General features: G+C 38.6%; 1 protein-coding gene and 1 pseudogene across 1 annotated transcript in view; both read right to left on the bottom strand.

Annotated features, from left to right (window-relative positions):
- The window catches only part of KHDRBS2 (KH RNA binding domain containing, signal transduction associated 2), an 844433-nt gene that overhangs the window by 279030 nt on the left and 543310 nt on the right, over positions 1-22093 (bottom strand). The window lies entirely within an intron of this gene.
- Positions 16545-18303, bottom strand: LOC138425873 (CAP-Gly domain-containing linker protein 3 pseudogene; annotated as a pseudogene).

Genomic DNA, 22093 nt, shown 5'->3' on the forward strand with positions numbered 1-22093 from the left:
TTGTCACCCTCCTTAATTAACTTATATGCAGAGTACACCATGGAAAATACTGAACTGAATGAAGCACAAGCTGGAATTAAGATTGCCAGAGAAATATCAGTAACCTCATATACGAAGATGGCACCACCCTTATGGCAGAAAGTGAAGACTAAAGAGACTATTGATGAAAGTGAAAGAAGAGAGTGAAATAGTTGGCTTAAAACTCAACATTCAGAAAAACAAGATCATGGAATCTGGTCCCATCACTTCATGGCAAATATAAAGGGAAACAGTGGAAACAGTGACACAGTTTACTATTTTGGGCTCCAAAATCACTGTAGATGATGACTGCAGCCATGAAATTAAAAGACACTTGCTCCTTGGAAGGAAAGTTATGACCAACATAGACAGCATATTAAAAAGCAGAGATATTACTTTTCCAACAAAGGTCTGTCTCATCAAAGCTATGGTTTTTCCAGTAGTCACTTATGGATGTGAGAGCTGGACTACAAAGAAAGCCGAGAGCTGAAAAACTGATGCCTTTGAATTTTGGTGTTGCAGAAGACTCTTGAGAGTCCCTCAGACTGCAAGGAGATCCAATCAGTCCATCCTCACAGAAATCCTTCCTGAATATTCATTGTAAGGACTGATGCTGAAGCTGAAACTCCATTTCTTTGGCCACCTGATGCAAAGAACTGACTCATGTGAAAAAGAAGAAAAAACAAAAATAAAAACAGATGCTTGCACAGATTTTAGGCAGGAGGAGAAGGGGATGACAGAGAATGAGATGCTTGGATGGCATCACTGACTTGATGGACATGAGTTTGAGCAAGCTCTGGGAGTTGGTGATAGACAAGGAAGGCTGTTCTGCAGTCCATGGGGTTGCAAAGAGTCGGACACGACTGAATGACTGAGCTGAGCTCAACTGAACTGAACAGCCATGAAAGGGGAAAATGACAGTTACTCAATAATGGGGGGGGGGGCTTTAATATTCTACTTACACCAATGGATAGACCATTCAGACAGAAAACTGTTAAGAAAACACACATTTTACATGATACATTAGACCAGATAGAATTAATGGGACATTTCATCCAAAAACAGTAGAATACACTTTCTTCTCAAATGCATACAGAATATTCTCTAGAATAGATCACACTTTGATACACAAATCAATCCTTAGTAAATACAAGAAAATTGAAGTCATACCAAGAATCTTTCTGATCACAACACTATGAGATTAGAAATCAACAATAAGAAATCAATCAAATTTTAGGAATCAAAACATAGAAAGCAAACACATGGAGGCTAAACAATATGCTACTAAATAACCAATGGATCACTTAAGAAATCAAAGAAAAAATTTAAAAAACATATAGAGACAAATGATAACAAAGGCAAGATTATCCAAAACATATGGGATGCAGGAAATCTATTATAAAAGAGATCTTTATAGCAAAATAAGTTTACCTCAGAAAATAAGAAAAGTCACAAATAATCAACCTAACCTTTTTTTAAAAACAATTAGAGGAAGACGAACAAGCAAAACCCAAAGTGGTATAAGGAAAGGAACCATAAAAATCAAAGCAGAAATAAGTAAAATAGCAATGAAAAAACAATAACAAAGCTTAATGACACTAAAAATTGGTTCTTTGGAAAGATAAAATTGATAAAACTTCAGCCAGACTTATCAAGAAAAAAAGGAGAGGACTCAAATCAATAAAATTATTAATGAAAAAGAAGAAGTTACCAGTGACACTGCAAAAATACAAAGGAACATACAAGACTACTATAAGCAAGTATATGCCAATAAAATGGACAATCTAGAAGAAATGAATACATTCTTGAGAATCCCAAGTTCAAGATTGGTTAAGTTCCCAAGGCTGAACCAGCAAGAAATAGATAATATGAAAAGAATAATCATAAGTATGATTTAAAATCTTCCAACAGACAAAAATCCAGGAACATGTGGCTTCATAGGTGAACTCTATCAAATATTTAGAAAAGACTTAACACTTATCTTTCTCAAATTCTTCTGAAAGCCTGAAAAGGGATGGACACTGCTAAGCTCATTCTACAAGGCCACAACTACCTGATGCCAAAATTGATAAATATATCACACACAAAAAAGAAAACCACAGGCAAATATCATTGATGAACATAGATGCAAAGTTTTCTTCAAAATATTAGTAAACGAAATCCAACAAAACATTAAAAAGATTAGATAACACAGTTAAGTTGGACTTATCAAGTGCACAGATGCAAGGATTCTTCAGTATATGCAAATTAATAAATGTGATTCACCATACTAACAAACAAGAATAAAAACCATTCGATAATCTCAGTGGATTCAGTAACAGCTTTTGACAAAATTAAATAAACATTTATGGTAAAAACTTCCCAGAAAGTGGGCATAGAGGAAAATAACCTCAACACATTAAAGGTCATATGTATATGAAAAATCCACAACAAACATCATTTTCAATGATAAAAAGGGAATAATTTCATCTAAAAGCTGGAACAAGGCAAGAATGTCCCTTATTAATTACCCCAGCCTTTATTAATCAATACAGTTTGGAAGTCCTATTGAAAGCAATCAGACAAGGAAAGGGAATAAAAGGAATCCATACCGGAAAAGAATAAAACTGTCACTATTTGCAGATGATATGATATTACATGTAAAACATCCTAAAGATGCCGCCAGACACTACTAGTGATAATTAATGAATCTTGCATAGCTGCAGGATGTGAAATTAATATACAGAAATATTTTTCATTTCTATGTACTAAAGATGTAAAATCTGAAAGAGAAATTAAGGAAACAATCCCTCTTACCATTGCTGCAAAAAGTAAAATACTTAGGAATAAATGTATGTAAGAAGGCAAAAGGTTTGGGCACAGAATATATGATACTGTTACAAGAAAGTGAAAACGACATAAGCAGATGCAGATAGACCATATTATTGTATGGGAAGAATTAATATTTTGAAAGTGACTGTATTACCCAAAACAATCTACAGATTGAATGCAATCTCTGTTAAATTACCAATGATATTTATCACAAAATTAGAAAAAACTTTATAATTTATAAGGAACACAAAAGACCTCAAATCATCAAAACAATCTTTAGGAAGAGAAACGAACCTGGAAGATTAAGGCTCCTTGATTTCACACTATACTGCAAACCTACAGTAGTCAACATAGTATGGTAAAGGCAGAAAAACAGAGATGCAAATTGATTTTATTCTATGCAGTTGATGATGAAGAGGCTCTATACAGTCAGCGAAAACAAGACTTAAGGTGACTGTGGCTTTTATCAAAACTATTGGAAATTTCAGGCTTATGTTAAGGAAAGTAGGGAAAGCCACTAAGCCATTCAGATGTAGCCTAAATCAAATCTTTTATGATTTTAGGCTGGAGATGACAAATAGATTCAAGGGATTAGATCTGGTGGACAGAGTGTTGGAAGAACTACAGACAGAAGTTTGTAACATTGTACAGGAGGCAGTGACTAAAACCATCCCAAAGAAAAAGAAATTCAATAAGGCAAAGTGATGATCTAAAGAAGTTTTACAAATATATGAGAAAAGAAGAAAAATGAAAGGCAAAGGAGAAAGGAAAATACATAACAAAATGAAGGCAGAGATCCAGAGAATAGAAAGGAGAGATAAGAAGGCCTTCTTAAATATGCAATGCGAAGAAATAGAGGAAAACAATAGAATGGGAAAGACTAGACATTTTTTCAAAAAAATTAGAGAGATCAAAGGAACATTTCATGCAAGTATGGACATGATAAAAGGCAGCAACAGTAAGGACCTAACAGAAGTAGAAAAGAAGGGTGGCAAGAATTACACAAAACTATATTAAAAACGTCTTAATGACTCAGATAACCACAATGGTTGTGGTCAGTCACCTAGAGCTAGATATCCTGGAATGTCAAGTCAAGTGGGCCTAAGGAAGAATTACTATGAACAAAGCCAGTGGAGGTGATGGAATTCCAAATGAACTATTTAAATTCCTATAAGATGTTGTTGTTAAAGTACTGCACTCAATATGTCAACAAGTTTGTAAAACTCAGCAGTGGCGACTGGACTGGAAATGGACAGTTTTCATTCCAGTCCCAAAGAAGGGCAGTGCCAAAGAAAGCTCAAACTATCACAAAACTGTGCTCATTTCCCATGTTAGCAAGGTTATACTCAAAATCCTTCAGGCTAAGCTTCAGCAGCATATGAATCAAGAAATTCCAGATGTACAAGTTGGGTTTAGAAAAGGCCAGGGAAACAGAGATCAAATTGGCAACATTCATTAGATCATAGAGAAAGCCAGGGAATTCTAGAAAAACATTGGCTCCACTGACTATGCTAGAGCCTTTGACTATGTGGATCACAACAAACTGGAAACTTCTTAAGGAGGTGGGAATACCATCTTTACCTGTCACTTTACCTGTCTCTTGAGAAAACTGTATGCAGATGAAGAAACAACACTTAGATCCCAACATGCAAAATGGGAAAGGAGTTCGATAAGGCTGTGTATTGTCACCGAGCTTATTTACCTTGTATGTAGAGTATATTATGCAAAATGTCAGGCTGGTGAATCACAAGCTCGAATCAGGATTTCTGGGAGAAATATCAACACCCTCAGATATGCAGATAATACCACTCTAATGGCATAAAGTGAAGAAGAACTAAAGAACCTCTTGAAAAAAATGAAAGAGGAAAGTAAGAAAGCTGGTTTTAAATGCAACATTCAAAAATATGTATATATATATATATATATGGCACCTAATTCCCATCATGACAAATAGAAGGGGAAAAATTGGAAGTGGTGACAGATTTTACTTTCTTATACTTCAAAATCAATGTGGACAGGGACTGAAGCCATGAAATTAGAAGTTTGTTCCTTGGAAGAAAAGCTATGACAAACCTAGACAGCATATTGAAAAGCAGAGACATCACTTTGCTGATAAATCTGCACAGTCAAAACTATGGCTTTTCCATTAGTTATGTATAGATGTGAGAATTGGGCCATAAAGAAGACTGAGCACCAAAGAATTCACACTTTGGGGTTGTGGTGCTGGATAAAATTTTTGAGTGTCCCTTGGACTATCAATCCTAAAGGAAATCAAACCTGGCTATTCATCAGAAGTTCTGATGCTGAAGCTGAAGCTCCAAGACTTTGGCCACCTGGGAAGAGCTAATTCCCTGGAAGAGACCCTGATGATGGGAAAGACTGAGGGCATAGGAGAAGGGAGGGGGTGGCAGAGTATGAGACAGTTTGATAGCATTATGACTCAATGGACATGAATTTGAAAAAAATCTGGGGACAGTGAAGGACATGGGAGCCTGGCTTGCTGCAGTCTTTGGGGTCACAAAGAGTCAGACATGACTTAGCAACTGAATAACAACAGTATAGAGCAATGAAACAGGATAGAAAGCCTAGAAATAAACCTGTGCACCTATGGTCACCTAACTGATGACAAATCAGGCAAAAGTATACAATGGGGATCAGATAATTTATTCAATAATTATTGCTGCAAAATCTGGACTGCTACATGCAAAAATATAAAATAGAACACTCCCTAACATTATACACAAAAATGAATTCAAAATGGATTAAAGACCTAAATGTAAGGCCAAAGAGTATAACACACTCTTAGGGGAAAACATAGGCAGAACATATTTGGATGTAAATTGCAGCAAGATTTTTTGCATCACATCCTAGAATAATGAAAATAGAAATAAACAAATGGAACTAATTGAACTTAAAAGATTTTGCACAGCAAAGGAAGCCATAAACAAAACAAAAACTCAACTTTCAGAGTAGGAGAAAATATTTGTGAAGAAGCTATTGACAAAGGATTGATCTCCAAAATATACAAGCAGCTCATGCAGCTCAATATGAAAATAAATAAATAAATAAATAAGAATAGGCAGAACACCTAAATAGGCATTTCTACAAATATAGCCTTCAAATGGCCAACAAACACATGGAAAGATGGTCGATATAATTAATTATTAAATAAATGCAATCAAAACTAGGAGGAGGTATCACTTCACATTGGTGAGAATGGCCATTATCCAAAAATATCTACAGACATTAAACGTGGAGAAAAGAGAATAAACGTAGGGAGAGAGAACCTTCTTTCACTGTTGGTGGGAATATAAATTGATACAGCCAGTATGGAGAACAGTATAACAATTCCTCAAAACACTAAAAATAGAAATACCAGACGACCAAGCAATCCCACCCCTGTGCATATACCTGGAGAAAAACATAATTCAAAAAGATATATGCAAAGAGACACATGTACCCCAATGTTCATCGCTGCACTGTTTATAATAGCCAGGACATGGAAACAACCTAGATGTCCATCAGCAGATGAATGGATAAGCAAGCTGTGGTACATATACACAATGGAGTATTACTCAGCCGTTAAAAAGAATTCATTTGAATCAGTTCTGTTGAGATGGATGAAACTGGAGCCGATTATACAGAGTGAAGTAAGCCAGAAAGAAAAACACCAATACAGTATACTAACACATATATATGGAATTTAGGAAGATGGCAATGACGACCCTGTATGCAAGACAGGGAAAGAGACACAGATGTGTATAACGGACTTTTGGACTCAGAGGGAGAGGGAGAGGGTGGGATGATTTGGGAGAATGCCATTCTAACATGTATACTATCATGTGAATTGAATCGCCAGTCTATGTCTGACGCAGGGTGCGGCATGCTTGGGGCTGGTGCATGGGGATGACCCAGAAAGATGTTATGGGGAGGGAGGTGGGAGGGGGGTTCATGTTTGGGAATGCATGTAAGAATTAAAGATTTTAAAATTAAAAAAAAAAAGATATATGCAAACCAATGTTCATTGGAGTACTATTTACAATAGCCAGGAAATGGAAGTAATCTAAATGTCCTTTGACAGTGAATGAATAAAGAAGATATGGTCCATATAAAATGGAATATTAGTCACAAAAAGGAACAAAATTTTGTCATTTGCAATTTATAAACGGACCTGGAGACTGTCGTACAGAATGAAGTCAGAAAGAGAAAAACAGATATTGTATATTAATGCATATATGTGGAATTTAGAAAAATGGTATAGATGATCTTATTTGCAAGGTAGAAATAGAGACACAATATAGAGAACAAATGTGTGAGTACCAAGGTGGGGGGGGGGGAAGGGGTAGGAATGAAATTGGAGATTGGGGTTGATATATACACTATTGATACTATACATAAAGTAAATAACCAGTGAGAACCTACTGTACAGAACAGGGAACTCTGCTCAATGTTCTGTGATTAGGTAAATGGGAAGAATATCTAAAATACAGAGAGAATAAATGTGTACATATAGCTGATTTACTTTGTTGTATGGGAGAGATTAATGTAACTTTGCAAAGCCAACTATGCTCCAATAAAAATTAATTGAAATGTATATCTGCATATATGTATATAACATATTAGTTGACTTGAGTATTACTGAGTTCCAAGATTTTGGAGCCAATATATAATTTTGGATATGAATTGGTAGTTACAGTTTTATGGCCCTTAAAATTTTATGCTTAAGTTGCTAAAATAGATATTCACTGAGAGGTAGATATTCACTGAGAGGTAGATATTCACTGAAGTATAAGTTCAGTAGTAGTAACAAATTTTTATATAATTTTTTATTACTGGGTTGAGCAGAATTTTCTCCAGTTTTTAAGGAAAAATAAAATACACATATTTTATTTTCAATCAAGAATTTTATTGAACAACACATTCACCATTTTGTTGCACTACATTTTGCCATTTTTCAGGGCACTTAATTATTTCATTTTCCCAAAACTTTTTATTTTTGAGCAAAGAACTATTCCAGTTACCTTTTTTAGTTTTCCAAGAATTTTTTTTTCCTTTAAGAGAACTTTGTAAAGACCCAAAGTGGAAATCTGAAGGTGAAATGTCTGGTAAATATGGTGGATGAATCAGAACTTCTCAGCCAAGCTGGAAGAGTTTTTGCCTGTTTATCAAAGAAGCATGCAGCCTTGCAGTATCCTGATGGAAGATATGTGTCTTCTGTGGATTAATTCTGAATGCTTTTCATCAAGGCATCTAATTGGGAGCTGTATAGTGCCAAATTACTTCAGTCATGTCTGATTCTTTGCAACCCCTACAGACTGTAGCCCTCCAGGCTCCTCTGTTCATGGGATTCTCTAGGGAAGAATACTGGAGTGTATTGCCATTTCCTCCTCCAGGGGATCTTCCCGACCAAGGAATCAAACTCACATCTCTTTTGTGTCCTGCATTGGCAGGCAGGTTCTTTACCATTAGCACCACCTGGGAAGCCCCATATTGGGGGCAATACATGTTGGAGTTAATTCTTTGATTTTCTAGAAGCAGCTAATAACAGAGGAATCCCTCCCAACCCCACTTATACACTACAATATCTTCTTTGATGAAGACCAGTCTTCTGCTTGGTTGGTGATAGGGAAATTAAATGGAAGTAGTCTTTTTCAGGTTTCAGAGACAAGAAAGCAGAGCAGGCCGCTGACCTTGCTTCTGACCTGCCTGGACATTTTCCTGACTACATACCTGCTCACAGCTGCAGGCTGTTACCTGCTTAAAGCCAAAAGGCACTCTTTTAAGATCGGGAGTGAGTCTCAGAGTTCTCCTGAACTCTGTGGATCTGGCCACTTCCCAGGGGTGTGGAAATCTCACAAGATGAAACAAACAGCACTGTAAAAAGATTAACATGAAACCAGAATTGCATTTTTGCTCACACAGTTTGCAGCCGGGGTTTACAAGGAGGAACCCCCAAAACTGCAGTAGAAAGTATTGCCAATGGGAGTTTGCACTGCCTAGGACCTTTTCCCAATTGTGACTCCAGATTGCTGTTACATAGGACTTCCTAGCGCTATTTGAATATGGCTGTTAGCCCAATTTGGAGATGTATGTGCTGTTACTCTCCTCTACTGCTTTTATCTCTCTTTAATTTTAATGATTGTATATTGCAAGTAAGTGTGATACTCTATTAGATACTGACTCTCTTTCTCAATAAATGTCTTGATATGGTCCCTATAATCTTCAACTGGTCTACCTGACTGTGGAGCATCGTCCAACAACAAATTTCCATGTGAAACTTCCCAAAGCAATTTTGACACATTTAGTCAGCCACAGCACCTTCTCTAGATACTGCACATATCTTTTCTTGCATTTAAGTTGCATCTTCACCTTTCTTGAAATAATACAAAATGTAAAATATGTTGCTGCATTCTTCTGTATTCAATATTAAAATGGCTACACAAAAATTCACCACTTTTGATTAGTCTTTTAAAGTGCATGCTGAAATGATAGCTGTCACAATACAATCTAGCAAAATTGTTTTGAAAGAAGTTAAAGGCAATTAAATACTACTTAATCCAGCTTACAGAAAATCTCAAATGAACTTTTTGCCCAATCCAGTATTTTTTTTAAATTTTATTTTTACTTTATTTTACTTTACAGTACTGTATTGGTTATTTTATTTATTTTAATGTTAAAAGACCCTCCACAGATAAAGAAATGCAGATAGATAAATAATCACATAAGCTTGTGAAAACATTCATAAGGGAAAAATAAAGTCAAAATTATAACAATTCAGGGTGAATAAATGTAAAAAGCTTGAAATATAATGAAGCTTTTAGAATAAGTCCTACCTATCATGTGAAGAAAATATTCTTATTTTTAAAATGTTATACTTATGCACTAATCTTATTTTAGATAGGATTTCAAATTACTGGAAATTTAGAAGTGCTGAGTAGCTTGATCTGCATATTTGACTTCAGATAGTAGGGGTTCAAATAAATAACAGTGAAACTTAAAAGAAGTTTTTTGTTGTTGTCCAGTCACCCAGTGTTTCCAACTCTTTGTAAGCCCATGGACTGCAGCACCCCAAGCTTCTCTGTCCTTCATCATCTCCCAGAGTTTGGTCAAACTTAAAGGCTTAAATTACACATGGACATTTATATAAAGACATTTTAAGAATTACTTCAAATTTTAACCCTATTTTTCCTATAATACCCAAAATTTGTCTTTTTTGTTACCAAAATCAGGTTTCAAAATTTGCTATTTTGAAATAACAACAAAGAAATTCACAGCACTGGTATATGTTCCTTCCAATCAGGGTGAGGCAAAGTCTCCCTATGAAACAATTTCTGTAAAATTCACGAGTGCATCTCCAGTAAGGCCCTCCAACTGTAGTGGAATTTGATGTAAACAGTACAAAAAAGCTCAAAGCAGACACATGTTTGAATGTTACTAGAAAGGACTTATGCTCATAGTCTGCATGTTTAATGTATATGCATAATTGCCCAGTTATGAATTCTCATGTCCATCTGTTATGATGGTATTTTTCCCAAATATGAATTAGGAAGATTATTTCACTTGTGTGTGGATGCCAGGTAATGACAGGTGTAGATAGGCTACAGAGGGGCACAGCATGGGACAATTTTATTGTCAAATTCCCTCCTCTAAGACTCTAATGGGCACTGATCCTGCACATTGAAAACTGATTATAACCACCAATATCATATGAATCCGAATTTATCTCTACCAATGCCATGTTGCTGTCAAATGACACCAGGGAAGAATGAAATTCAGACTGTAACCTATCTAGGCCATGACAAAAAGACTTGGGTGAAACTTTCAGCTCCTACAAACAGGTTAGGACACTTGGACCAGAGTAATAAACAGGGAGGTATGAGAGGTAGTGGATCCTGCGCCAATATCAAATCTGTAGCCAAACTGGAATGGGTAGGAAACTATTTTATGAAAAGAGCTAGTTCTGGGCAAGGCAGACCATTATTTAGCTATTAATAACAGCTATTAGCCAACGCAGTTCAGTTCAGTTCAGTCACTCAGTCGTGTCTGACTCTTTGCGACCCCATGAATCATAGCATGCCAGGCTTCCCTGTCCATCACTATCTCCCAGAGTTCACCCAGACTCATGTCCATCGAGCCAGTGATGCCATCCAGCCATCTCATCCTCTGTCATCCCCTTCTCCTCCTGCCCCCAATCCCTCCCAGCATCAGAGTCTTTTCCAATGAGTCAACTCTTCTCATGAGGTGGCCAAAGTGCTGGAGTTTCAGCTTTAGCCTCATTATATCCAAAGAAATCCCAGGGCTGATCTCCTTCAGAATGGACTGGTTGGATCTCCTTGCAGTCCAAGGCACTCTCAAGAGTCTTCTCCAACACCACAGTTCAAAAGCATCAATACTCCGGCGCTCAGCTTTCTGCACAGTCCAACTCTCACATGCATACATGACCACAGGAAAAACCATAGCCTTAACTAGACGGACCTTAGTTGGCAAAGTAATGTCTCTGCTTTTGAATAGGCTATCTAGTAGCCAACACAAGGCGAGCTTTAATCAGCCCAGACTAGAGACTAGAAAAACTCATGAGCAAAATGTTGTCAGGAAATGTTAGTTAATGTCTACTAAAAATCTGCTCAGTGTATGTCTCTGCATAAGATCTGTATAAAGGCTTTATATTTATCAAAGGAAATTGAATATCATAAAGTGAAAATGTTGTGCAGTTTATATCTTGAACTACTAGAGATGATAATTTGTTACTCAAGATTGTTGTCTTTTGTTTGTTTGTTTGTTTTTAAACCATTACTAATGTTATATTGCACTCTATATAAAAATCACCAAAGAAGAACATAGGGACTATATAGATTATGTTTATATTCTGCAGGATTATTGGAAGAGTTTATATCATACTTTGTTTTATTTTAAACATTAGCCACGGATATATGAGGTCTATTAACCAAGACTTTCTAATCATGAACGACTTGTGTGTTTGGTCTTATACTTAGTCACTAAGTCATATCTGACTCTTTTGTGATCCTATGGAGTGTATCCTCTGTCTATAGGATTTCCCAGGTAAGAATACTGGAGTGGGTTGCCATTTCCTTTTCCAGGGGATCTTCCCGATCCAGGGATTGAATCTGAGTCTCCTGAACTAGCAGGTGGATTCTTTATAACTGAGCCACCAGGGAAGCCCATAATTTCATTGATCCTAGCTTATAAAATCACCCATGACCACAGGTTAGATTGTGTGGTAGATAACTTTTTAGTTAAAACTAAATGAGAGACAAAGGCTTTTATAAACATAGCAAGCTGCGTTTGTTAAAGTAGAGTCATAATGACTAAGTTTTATTCAGCAAATTTTCTTTGTAGCTTACTGCACATATGATACAGGAGCTCTATCTGCATTCTTAAGTTGAAACAGGCACTACAGTAAGTCTCCTTCACACAAACATTCATGTTTTGAATGTTCAAAGAGGCTATTATGCATTCAAATGTCCAATCATGTAAGTTAGTTCATGTGTGCTGTCACATGTGCGCATCCTCTACAAGTGGTTGTGCTTTTGTGTACTTTATTGTACAGTGCTGTATACAGTAAAGTAGTGCAGTGTCTTTATTTCAAGCCCAGGATGTCTGGCTGCAAGTGTAAGAGCAGTGGTGACACAGCTTGTACTGCTCAGAAGTGCCAAGAGATGAGAATGGAAACGAAAGTGAAAATAATTGAGAGAGTGGAGTGAGGCAGAAAGATCGTAGACATTGTTTGTTCTTATAACATGAATCATTCAACCATTGCCATGAGTCCAAAAGAAAAGATCGTGAAACATGTGAAGTCTGCTGTGCCAATGATGTTGACAATAATATTGAGGAAGCTTGGAAAAGTGATGGAGGCCATGAAGAAACTTCTTAGTGTGTGGGTGTAGAATTAGTATCATCATCTAGTTCCACTTAGCTTAATGCTGATTCAAGAGAAAGCTAAAAACCTTTATGACGACTTGAAGAATAAACACAGCAAAGAATCAGAGGACTCATCTTTTAACACCAGCCATGGATGGTTTCATTGGTTCTAGGCTAGAGTCAAACTTTACAACAGAAAAGTCAGTGCTGAGATAGTGAGAGCCAATACAGTAGTTTCCCAGGAATTTCCTGAACTGTGAAAGAATCATTGATGAAGGTGTGTACTTACCCAAGTACTTTTTTAATGTGGATGAGACAAGACTGTACTGTCAGAGGATGCCATACTGAAGTTACATCAGTTAAGAGGAATTGCAGATACCAGGCTTGTTCAGTTGCTCAGTTGTGTCTGACTCTTTGTTACCCCCATGAACTGCAGCCCATCAGGCTTCCCTGTCCTTCACTATCTCCCAGAGCTTGCTCAAACTTATATCCATTGAGTCAATGATTCCATCCAACCATCTCATAATCTCTAGCCCTCAATCTTTCCCAGCATCCGGGTCTTTTCCAATGAATCAGCTCTTTGCATTAGGTGGCCAAAGTATTGAAGCTTCAGCATTAGTCCTTCCAATGACTGTTCAGGGTTCATTTTCTTTAGGATTGACTGATTTGATCTCCTAGTGTTCTTGCCTTAGAACCCCATGAATACAATGGTATGAGAATATAAAGCAGCAAAAGGTAGGATAACTTCATTGTTTTGTGGCAATGTTTCAGTGATATCAAGCTGAAGCCTCTCTTAGTTTATCATTCAGAGAAGCCAAGAGCCCTTAAAAATATAGCAAGAGCTCTCTCCATGCAGTGTGAAAGAGCAACAGGTCATTTTTCCAGGTCTGTTTTTTCTGCCACTTTATTCTGGAGGTAGAGAAATATTCGTTGGAGAAACATGTCCCATTCAACATTCTTTTCGTGCATGACAATGGTTTGGGCCACTCCCCATTCAGGTATGAGTTCCATCCCAACATAAAAATAATGCATCTGCCATTGAATACTATGCTTTTCCAGTTTATGGACAAGTTATAGTGACTTTCAATAAATATTATTTATGTCAGACTTTTCATCAGGCAGTAACGATTCTGGAACAATCTTAAAACATTGACTTTACTTGGCATAAAGTTACAGCCATCACCAGGAATGGGGTTTACAGGAAACTTTGCCTGCAGTTTGTTCACAATCTTTGTGGATTTGAGATGGTGAATGAGGAGTCCAAAGAGGTCTCCATCAACTTAGTGACCTTCAGCAAGAAGATGTAGCTATATCTTCAAGAGGAGGACTTCATTGAACTCCTTGCTATGCAATACAAGGAGCTTACTAATGAAGACCTGATGGAATTGGAGTTCTAGAGAAAGGATGAAGACAGAAAAGAGGAAGAAGTAACTGAAGAACTGAAGAGGTACATGGCATAGGAAATGGCAGGAGTTTTTCTTTATTTGAGGAGGCACTGTTAGTTTTTGACGCACAGGACCTGAACGTAGAATGGTACATGAAGGTTGCAGAAGCCATTCATGATGCTATCTTGTGCTACTATTTTTCATCTATGACAAGAAAAACAGAGCCACTACCCAGACATTACTGGATTGTTTTTACAAGAAGGTAGATAGAATTGAACCCAGCAAGGAACAAGAACTTGTGACATCAAAGACCAGATGTGAGTGAAATTGCAGCTTTCCCCATCTCCTATTATTAGAATCCTTCAGTTATACTGTCTTCTACCTTCTTTCCCTCCCCCAGGCAGTAACTCTTCTTTCCTGAACACTCAAGGGCAGTCCATGTATGTCAGGTATTGCATTTTACTGCTGAATTTGTCAAGTACTGTACTGAATGATTAAAGGTGCTTTCTTTTTTGTATTTCTTTTTATGTATTATTTGTGTGAAAAATATTACAGACATATTACAGTATAGTACTATGGAGTTGATTGTGTTAGTTAAGTACCTAACTAACTTTCTTGGACTTATGAGCACATTGGATTTATGAACATGCTCTTAGAACAGAACTTGTTTGTATGTAGGGGACTGACTATAATTTAATACTTTCACATATAATACATACCTTAATTTACAAAATGAACTCTTGGTTAACACAGGACTCGAAATCTTAACAAAGAAATCATCATGATAAGGAAATGTTTAAAGGAGAGTGCAAATTCTGTTCATGAAAAGGTTGATAGGATATGTCTCACATGGATGATTTTTATCAATAATCTCAATTCCAGTCCTTCCCCAAACATGAAAAAAATTATATATTCAAGATAGTAAAGCATCTGGCCAGCTGGAGTTTTAAAAGTATCTAAGGGAGTTTAGAAAGTATCTAAATGATCCGTTTATTTATTCAATGAACTGTTATTATTGGTATTTTTGCCATGGAAACATCTTTATTGAGGGGAGCATGGGTCGTGTTGAATTTGGGGATGTGTGGTGAGCCATCCTTTGTCTTAGGGGTCCCAGGTCTGCCCTGGACCCCTAGGTCTTCAGGGTCTCTGTAGGGATATTTTTATGGCCAGGGTACTGTGAAGTCCTTTAAGGCCAGTAGCTTAGATTCGGTGTTTAGGACCTATTATCAGAATGTAGATTGAAATGGGGGCTCCAGGATTTGCACCTGAGTCCTTGATGCCCATCATATATTAGAAATGGCTGCTTGAGGATTTGGAATTTCTATGGGGTTGGGCTTCTTGGAATTTGGGTATCTTCAGATTCATGAACTCAGGATATGGAATTCCTCTTGTTTCCAGCGATGAGAATTTCTCTTTGGGGTCTCCTGGTGCCTGTGAATTGGGTCTTGAGGTGACCTGGGAGCCTAGGATGCATAGACTGACTACAGTCTCCTCCATCCCAGCCACAAGGACCTCCATGACTGGGGATTGGGATTGAAATTTTTAACTTTGGGGTTCCCTTGGGATTTGGGCCTTCCACGAACTGGTGGTTCTGAGAGTTAGGGCTTTAGGTCTAACAGGGGCTGTAGGACTTGGGGACATGTACTCTAGGGCTTGGGCTCCACAGAGTTCCAGAATGAGACCTCCAAATTTTAGAGTCCCCCAAAAGGGGAAATAATTACTTAAAAATAGAGAATTTTCTGGGAGCCTGGCCAGCACAGGTGCTGTTGGATGTATGGGGTGGGCTTCATACAAACCACTTGTTGTTTTTTCAAGGTGCAGGGGATAGGAAATCTTGGGGGTTCTATAATTAGCACTTCTGGGACTGTTTTAGTGTCTGTAAATTGGGAGTGATCATGGGCTGGTTAATGTTCTCTTCTTGAGAGGTATGAGAAGGGGTTTTTCTTAATAGAAGAGGTCTCTGCTTGCAATGTAAGTGTTTAATAGTGACCAAGTTGGTTACAACATCTTGAGGTAACTGTTTTTAAATGTGGATCCACTACTCTATTGCTCTGGAGGTGTTTCTTTCAATGGGATTCAATGGGGGAGGGGGCTTCTCTTATTAATAGCAAAGGGTTCTGATCCAGTGACTAGTGACTCAGAAAGTTCTGATGTAGAGCATTACATAGAGGAAATCACCATTATTTATGGGGATGTGGAAATCTATTATTGGGGGGGGCTTGTCTAAGGGACTAGGAATAGTCTATAGGTACTACACCCAGGGAATCTGTTTCTGGGTAACCTAAGATCTGTATTTGGGAATATCATGGGGAAATCTGTTAATAATGGGACCTCGAGGGCTTGCTAGTGGGGCTCTCTATTCTGGATGTGTTGCTGGGAATTTCTATCTCAGGTGACTGTGTCAGGAGACACTAGAAGGGGCTCTGTGTCTCTGTGGGATGTTCAGAGCCTCTAAACCTGCATCACCTCCCTGGCAACCAGGGAAAACCAGCAGCATAAAAGCAACCAGAAGGCAGATTTCTCTGATGCCATGTCTTTTGGGATCCAGTAGGTATATTTGGGCTGTGTCAATGCAATTTGTTCCACTTTTTTGGCTCTGACATCATCCCCAGGGAGGTCAGTGGATTCACCAATCCTCTGAATTTGAGATGCTGGTGTAAAGACTTCATCCTAGGGGGGACAGGTGAAATTCCTGACACCAAAGACAGCTGTCATGCTTGCCGGTGGGCTGGTCTAGCTCGATACCATACCAGTAAACTGAGGTCAAGTCTGTCTTCCTGTAGAAGCACATAATCTCTTATTTCTGGCCTATGACCAGGATTTGGTTTCCAACCTCAGGCTTGGTTCCTTCATGCTGCCACAAGCAATGCAGAAACAAGGATGAGAAGGGCTTTCTCTAATTCTCATGCTCCCTGTGGCCTTTGCCTGTGATGTGGGAAAAGTCCACCTGGAGAGCCTGATGTGTGGAGGTGAGGGGTATGGGAGGTGCGTCCACTGCCTTGGAAATCTTGGACACGGAGGCAAAAGACCCTGCTTGGGAGGGCAGATGAAGTACTGGACACATCTAACACAGTCATCATTCTTGCCCTCAGGTTTATCCAGCTTCTCACCCACCCACTTGCCACTGGTGAACTCTGTGGTCCTGCAGAACCACAGCAAGCTTGTTTCTGGCCACCCAGTAGCATGTGGTCTCCCAGGTTCAGACCCAATGCACTGAGCATGAAATTGCCTGGGATGTTGTCACATAGTTGGATAGCATGATATTAGGGAGCATGCAGGAGAGCAGCACAACCTCCTCCAGTGGCACCTGCAGCTCCTTGGCCACCAGAAATGCCTCTACCTTGTCCAGAGACATATCCATGGGGTCTGGGACCACCTTCACTGGGACCTGTCTCTTTCAGTTCCAAAGCTCTGGATTGATGCCATGAACCAGATATTTGGCCACATCCAGGCACAGGGTGGTCTGGAGGAGGAAATGGCAACCCACTCCAGTATTCTTCCCTAGGAAATCCCATGGACAGAGGAGTCTGGCAGGCTACAGTCCATGGAGTTGCAAAGAGTTGGACACAACTAAGCAATTGAGTACACATACACACATAGATTTGAAGCAATGGTGTGTAAGGTTGAGCCATGGTTGAAATCACTGCACATGGAGTTCATGCCTTGGGGTCTGTGCACCCTTCAGTAGCAAGTGCTCAAGATCCAACAGGTCAAAATAGGCCACATATTGAAATGCATTCGTATTGGTGCAGTGGCTGTACAGGATCATGTCTACGTCCAGTATCAGCAGCTGCTGGGAGAGGCACATGGCCACCTTATGGTCCCCAACTTCATGGTTCCCAGCCTTGCATGAATAAGGGAGTAGTGTCATGTTGATCAGCCGATTGTGATAATTCCAAAGCCAGCCTCAATGCAGAATCTCATTGCCAATGACATTGATCTTGTGTTGGACTTGGGGCATCCACTGGCACATGGTGGCAAGTAGCTCAGGGTTAGTGATATACAAGTCAAACAGAATCTCCTGATAGGCAGGGTCATTGGGGTGGAAGAAGGTAAAGTCCAAGGGAAGTGCTGCAGGTGCTGGAGGGTGCACAACAGGCTCTGTCAGCACTCCTGGGTGGGCCTGGGATGCTCTGGGACAGGCTTGTCAGCCTCCTCTTCTTCTTCTACTGTCATGGCGAGCCACCAGGGCAGGATCTGTCTTGGTCATTGTCCATGGTGGCCTTCAGAGGGAAAGTAAAGAGTTGGGGGTTGCCTCTGGCAAATCCTCAGGTGAATGTGGTTGGAGACCAAAACTGAAACTGGAGAAACTGGAGTAATGGTGTGTCAGTGTCTAGGGAAGTGATAGGGGAGAAAGAGAGACAGAGAAGGGGATGAGGCCCAGATATTGATGGAGGATGGGGTGGAGAGGGCAATTTGATGCAATTTTTTGAGTTGAAAGTATGTACCAGGCACTGAGATAGTACTGAGGACACAGAAGAGGCCTGAATCAATGGAGCAAGTGAGTGGAGATGCTGCATCCTTGCCTCTTTTCATGAAATATAAAACCAACCAAAATTTCAGCAAAATACCTGGGCAAGGAGAGAGGCCTTCTTTAAATTCTCTGAATCATTGTTCACTCAATTCAAATTTGATTCCTTCTGTTGGTTTAAAAAATATTTATTGCCAATATTATACTAATATTTTAGTGGCTGCTACTCTTTTGTTATACTTACTATTTTTTTTTATTCTGCATATGAGTGATATCATGCAGTATTTGCCTCTCTCTATGACTTATTTTACTAAACATAATAGCCTCTAATCAATTATTGTTGCATACATATTTTCAAACTAGCATTTTTCTTTTCTTTTAATATACCCAGGAGTGGAATGGCTAGATCCTATTGCAGCTCTATTTTTAGAGAAATATCCGTACTGTTTTCCTCAGTGTCTGCACCAATTTACATTCCCACCAACACCGTTAACAGGTTCTCTTTTCCCCACATTATTGGCAACATTGGTTATTTGTGTTTTTGTAGGTGATAAGATAGTCATTCAGAGAAGGCAATGGCACCCCACTCCAGTACTCTTGCCTGGAAAATCCCATGGATAGAGGAGCCTGGTAGGCTGCAGTCCATGGGGTTGCTAGGAGTCGGACAAGACTGAGTGACTTCACTTTCACTTTTCACTTTCATGCATTGGAGAAAGAAATGGCAACCCACTCCAGTATTCTTGCCTGGAGAATCCCAGGGAGGGGGGAGCCTGTGGGCTGACATCTCTGGGGTCGCAGAGTCAGACACGACTGAAGCAACTTAGCAGCAGCAAGACAGTCATTCTGACAAGTGTGAGGTGGTATCTCATGGTGGTTTTAATTTGCATTTCCCTGATGATGAATGAGGTTGAGCATCTTTTCCTGTGCATGTTGGTCATCTGTATGTCTTCCTTGGAAAACTTTCCATCAAGGTCTTCTGCCCATTTGGATCATGGCATCCAATCCCATCACTTCATGACAAATAGAAGTGGGGAATGTGGAGGCAGTGACAGATTTTAGACAGCATATTAAAAAGTAGAGGCATCACTTTGGAAACAAAGGCCCATATAGTCGAAGCTACGGTTTTCCCAGTAGTCATGTATGGACATAAGAGTTGGTCCATAAAGAAAACTGAGCACCAAAGAATCGATGCTTTTGAACTGTGGTGTTGGAGAAGACTCTTGAGAGTCCCTTGGACTGTAAGGAGATCAAACGAGTCAATCCTGAAGGAAATCAATCCTGAAAATTCACTGGAAGGACTGTTGCTGAAGCTGAAGCTCCAATACTTTGGCTACCAGAGTTGAAAAGCTGACTCACTGGAAAAGACCCTGATGCTGGTAAAGATGAAGGCAAAATGAGAATGGGCAACAAAGGATGAGATGGGTGGATGGCATCACTGACTCAGTGGACATAAATTTGAGCAAACTTCAGAAGATGGTGGAGGACAGAGAAGCCTCAATGTGCTAGAGTCCATGGGGTTGCAAAGAGTTGGTCATTACTTAGCAACTGAACAACAACAAGGATGCTTTCATTTAATACAGACATATAATTTGAACTGAGATTGGATTCTAAGGAGTATAATGGCAGGAAACGATGTTTATGGTTATTAAATACTTCAACTTTACTCAGGCAGTTAGCAAACCAAAAAGCCATTAATTTGTCTTTTGCGTTATCACGGATATTGCTTCCAAAGTATCAGTGAGGACCCATTAGATCTATGGTTCTCCTTCCTCTAACACCCACCAGATAATTTATAGATTAGATGTACATATTTAAGTCTGCTTTTATAATGAACAAAACTATTTTTCCTGGAGGTTTGAGTTCCATAGTTTTCTAAAATACACATGATTCTAAACTTAATTAATCTGATAGTTACAAATCAGCTATTTTGAGGCTTAGAATTTAATTCTAAATGTGATTACCATATAGTCTTGTTCTGAAAAGTTTTAAAGATATTTGTAAAATCTTCTTGGCTCAGAGATGGATGTCAATGTGAAGGCAGAGCACCCAAGTTTCACAAATAACTCTTGCAATTCCTCTAAATTATTTGCAACACAGAATTTTGAGACTCCATCCAAACTTCCTAGATACCTCAACCTCTGTTTTATCCATATTTCAAACATAATTATAGTATATTTACATATACAAATCAATATTGAAAGAATTGTCAAGTCCTGCTTGAATAAGCACTGCAAAAAATTTTTTATGTTCAGAATCAAGTGCAAATACTGATTTGAAAACTAATAATCTGAAAAATAATGCAAAATAAATTTTAAAAATCAATCAGGGTATCAAGAGAATAAGGGGGAAGTATTTGCAAAAGAAATACCTGAAAAAATGTTATCAAAAAATATACAATCAACTCTTCAACATGAACAATAGAAAATGAATAGCTTGATTTAAATCGCCAGTCTATGTCTGACGCAGGATGCAGCATGCTTGGGGCTGGTGCATGGGGATGACCCAGAAAGATGTTCTGGGGAGGGAGGTGGGAGGGGGGTTCATGTTTGGGAATGCATGTAAGAATTAAAGATTTTAAAATTTAAAAAATAAAAAACTAAAAATTAAAAAAATAAATAAATAAATAAATAAGCAGGGTGGCATTTTACAGGCTTGACACACTCCTTTCCCAATATTGAACCAGTCCATTGTTCCTTGCTTCCTAAATATTTCTTGAACATGTCTCCAAATAGGACAAGGTTAAGCAATTACTAAGCATTCTAATTACAGAAAAAGAAAGAAAGGAAAAATGTATATGCTAATAAAATATCTCCAGATGTCAGCCTAAAAGAATGAAAGTACCATTTGTAATTTATATCTGCTTACTTTTGCAAAACATTTAGGTCTCTGTACGTATATAGCTGGTGAAAGTTCTGATTGACTATTTAGGCAACCAAGAAGTTAAAAAGAATCAGACATGCAAGTTTGTATCTGTTTTGCTGGCATTAATAAATTTTCTCCCATGGGAGGATCTGTGGTAAAAAAAAAAAAAAATAAAAAAATAAAAAAAATAAAAATTGACAAAAGACACTTCACTAAAGAAGATACACAAATTGCAAAGAAGTATGTGAAAAGATGATCATCATACTATGCATTAAGACAGGCCTTCCTGCCCATCACCAACTCCCAGAGTTCACCCAAACCCAAGTCCATCGAGTAAGTGTTGCCATCCAGTCATCTCATCCTGTTGTCCCCTTCTCCTCCTGCCCCCAATCCTTCCCAGCATCAGGGTCTTTTCCAATGAGTCAACTCCTCACATCAAGTGGCCAAAGTATTGGAGTTTTAGCTTCAGCATCAGTCCTTCCGATGAACATCCAGGACTGATCTCCTTTAGGATGGACTGGTTGGATCTCCTTCAGTCCAAGGGACTCTCAAGAGTCTTCTCCAACATCACAGTTCAAAAGCATCAATTCTTCGGCGCTCAGCTTTCTTCACAGAAGAAAGCTCACATCCATACATGAACACTGGAAAAACCATAGCCTTGACTAGA

The sequence above is a fragment of the Ovis canadensis genome, chromosome 20 (assembly GCF_042477335.2).
Source record: "Ovis canadensis isolate MfBH-ARS-UI-01 breed Bighorn chromosome 20, ARS-UI_OviCan_v2, whole genome shotgun sequence".
In the NCBI taxonomy this organism is placed as follows: Eukaryota; Metazoa; Chordata; class Mammalia; order Artiodactyla; family Bovidae; genus Ovis; species Ovis canadensis.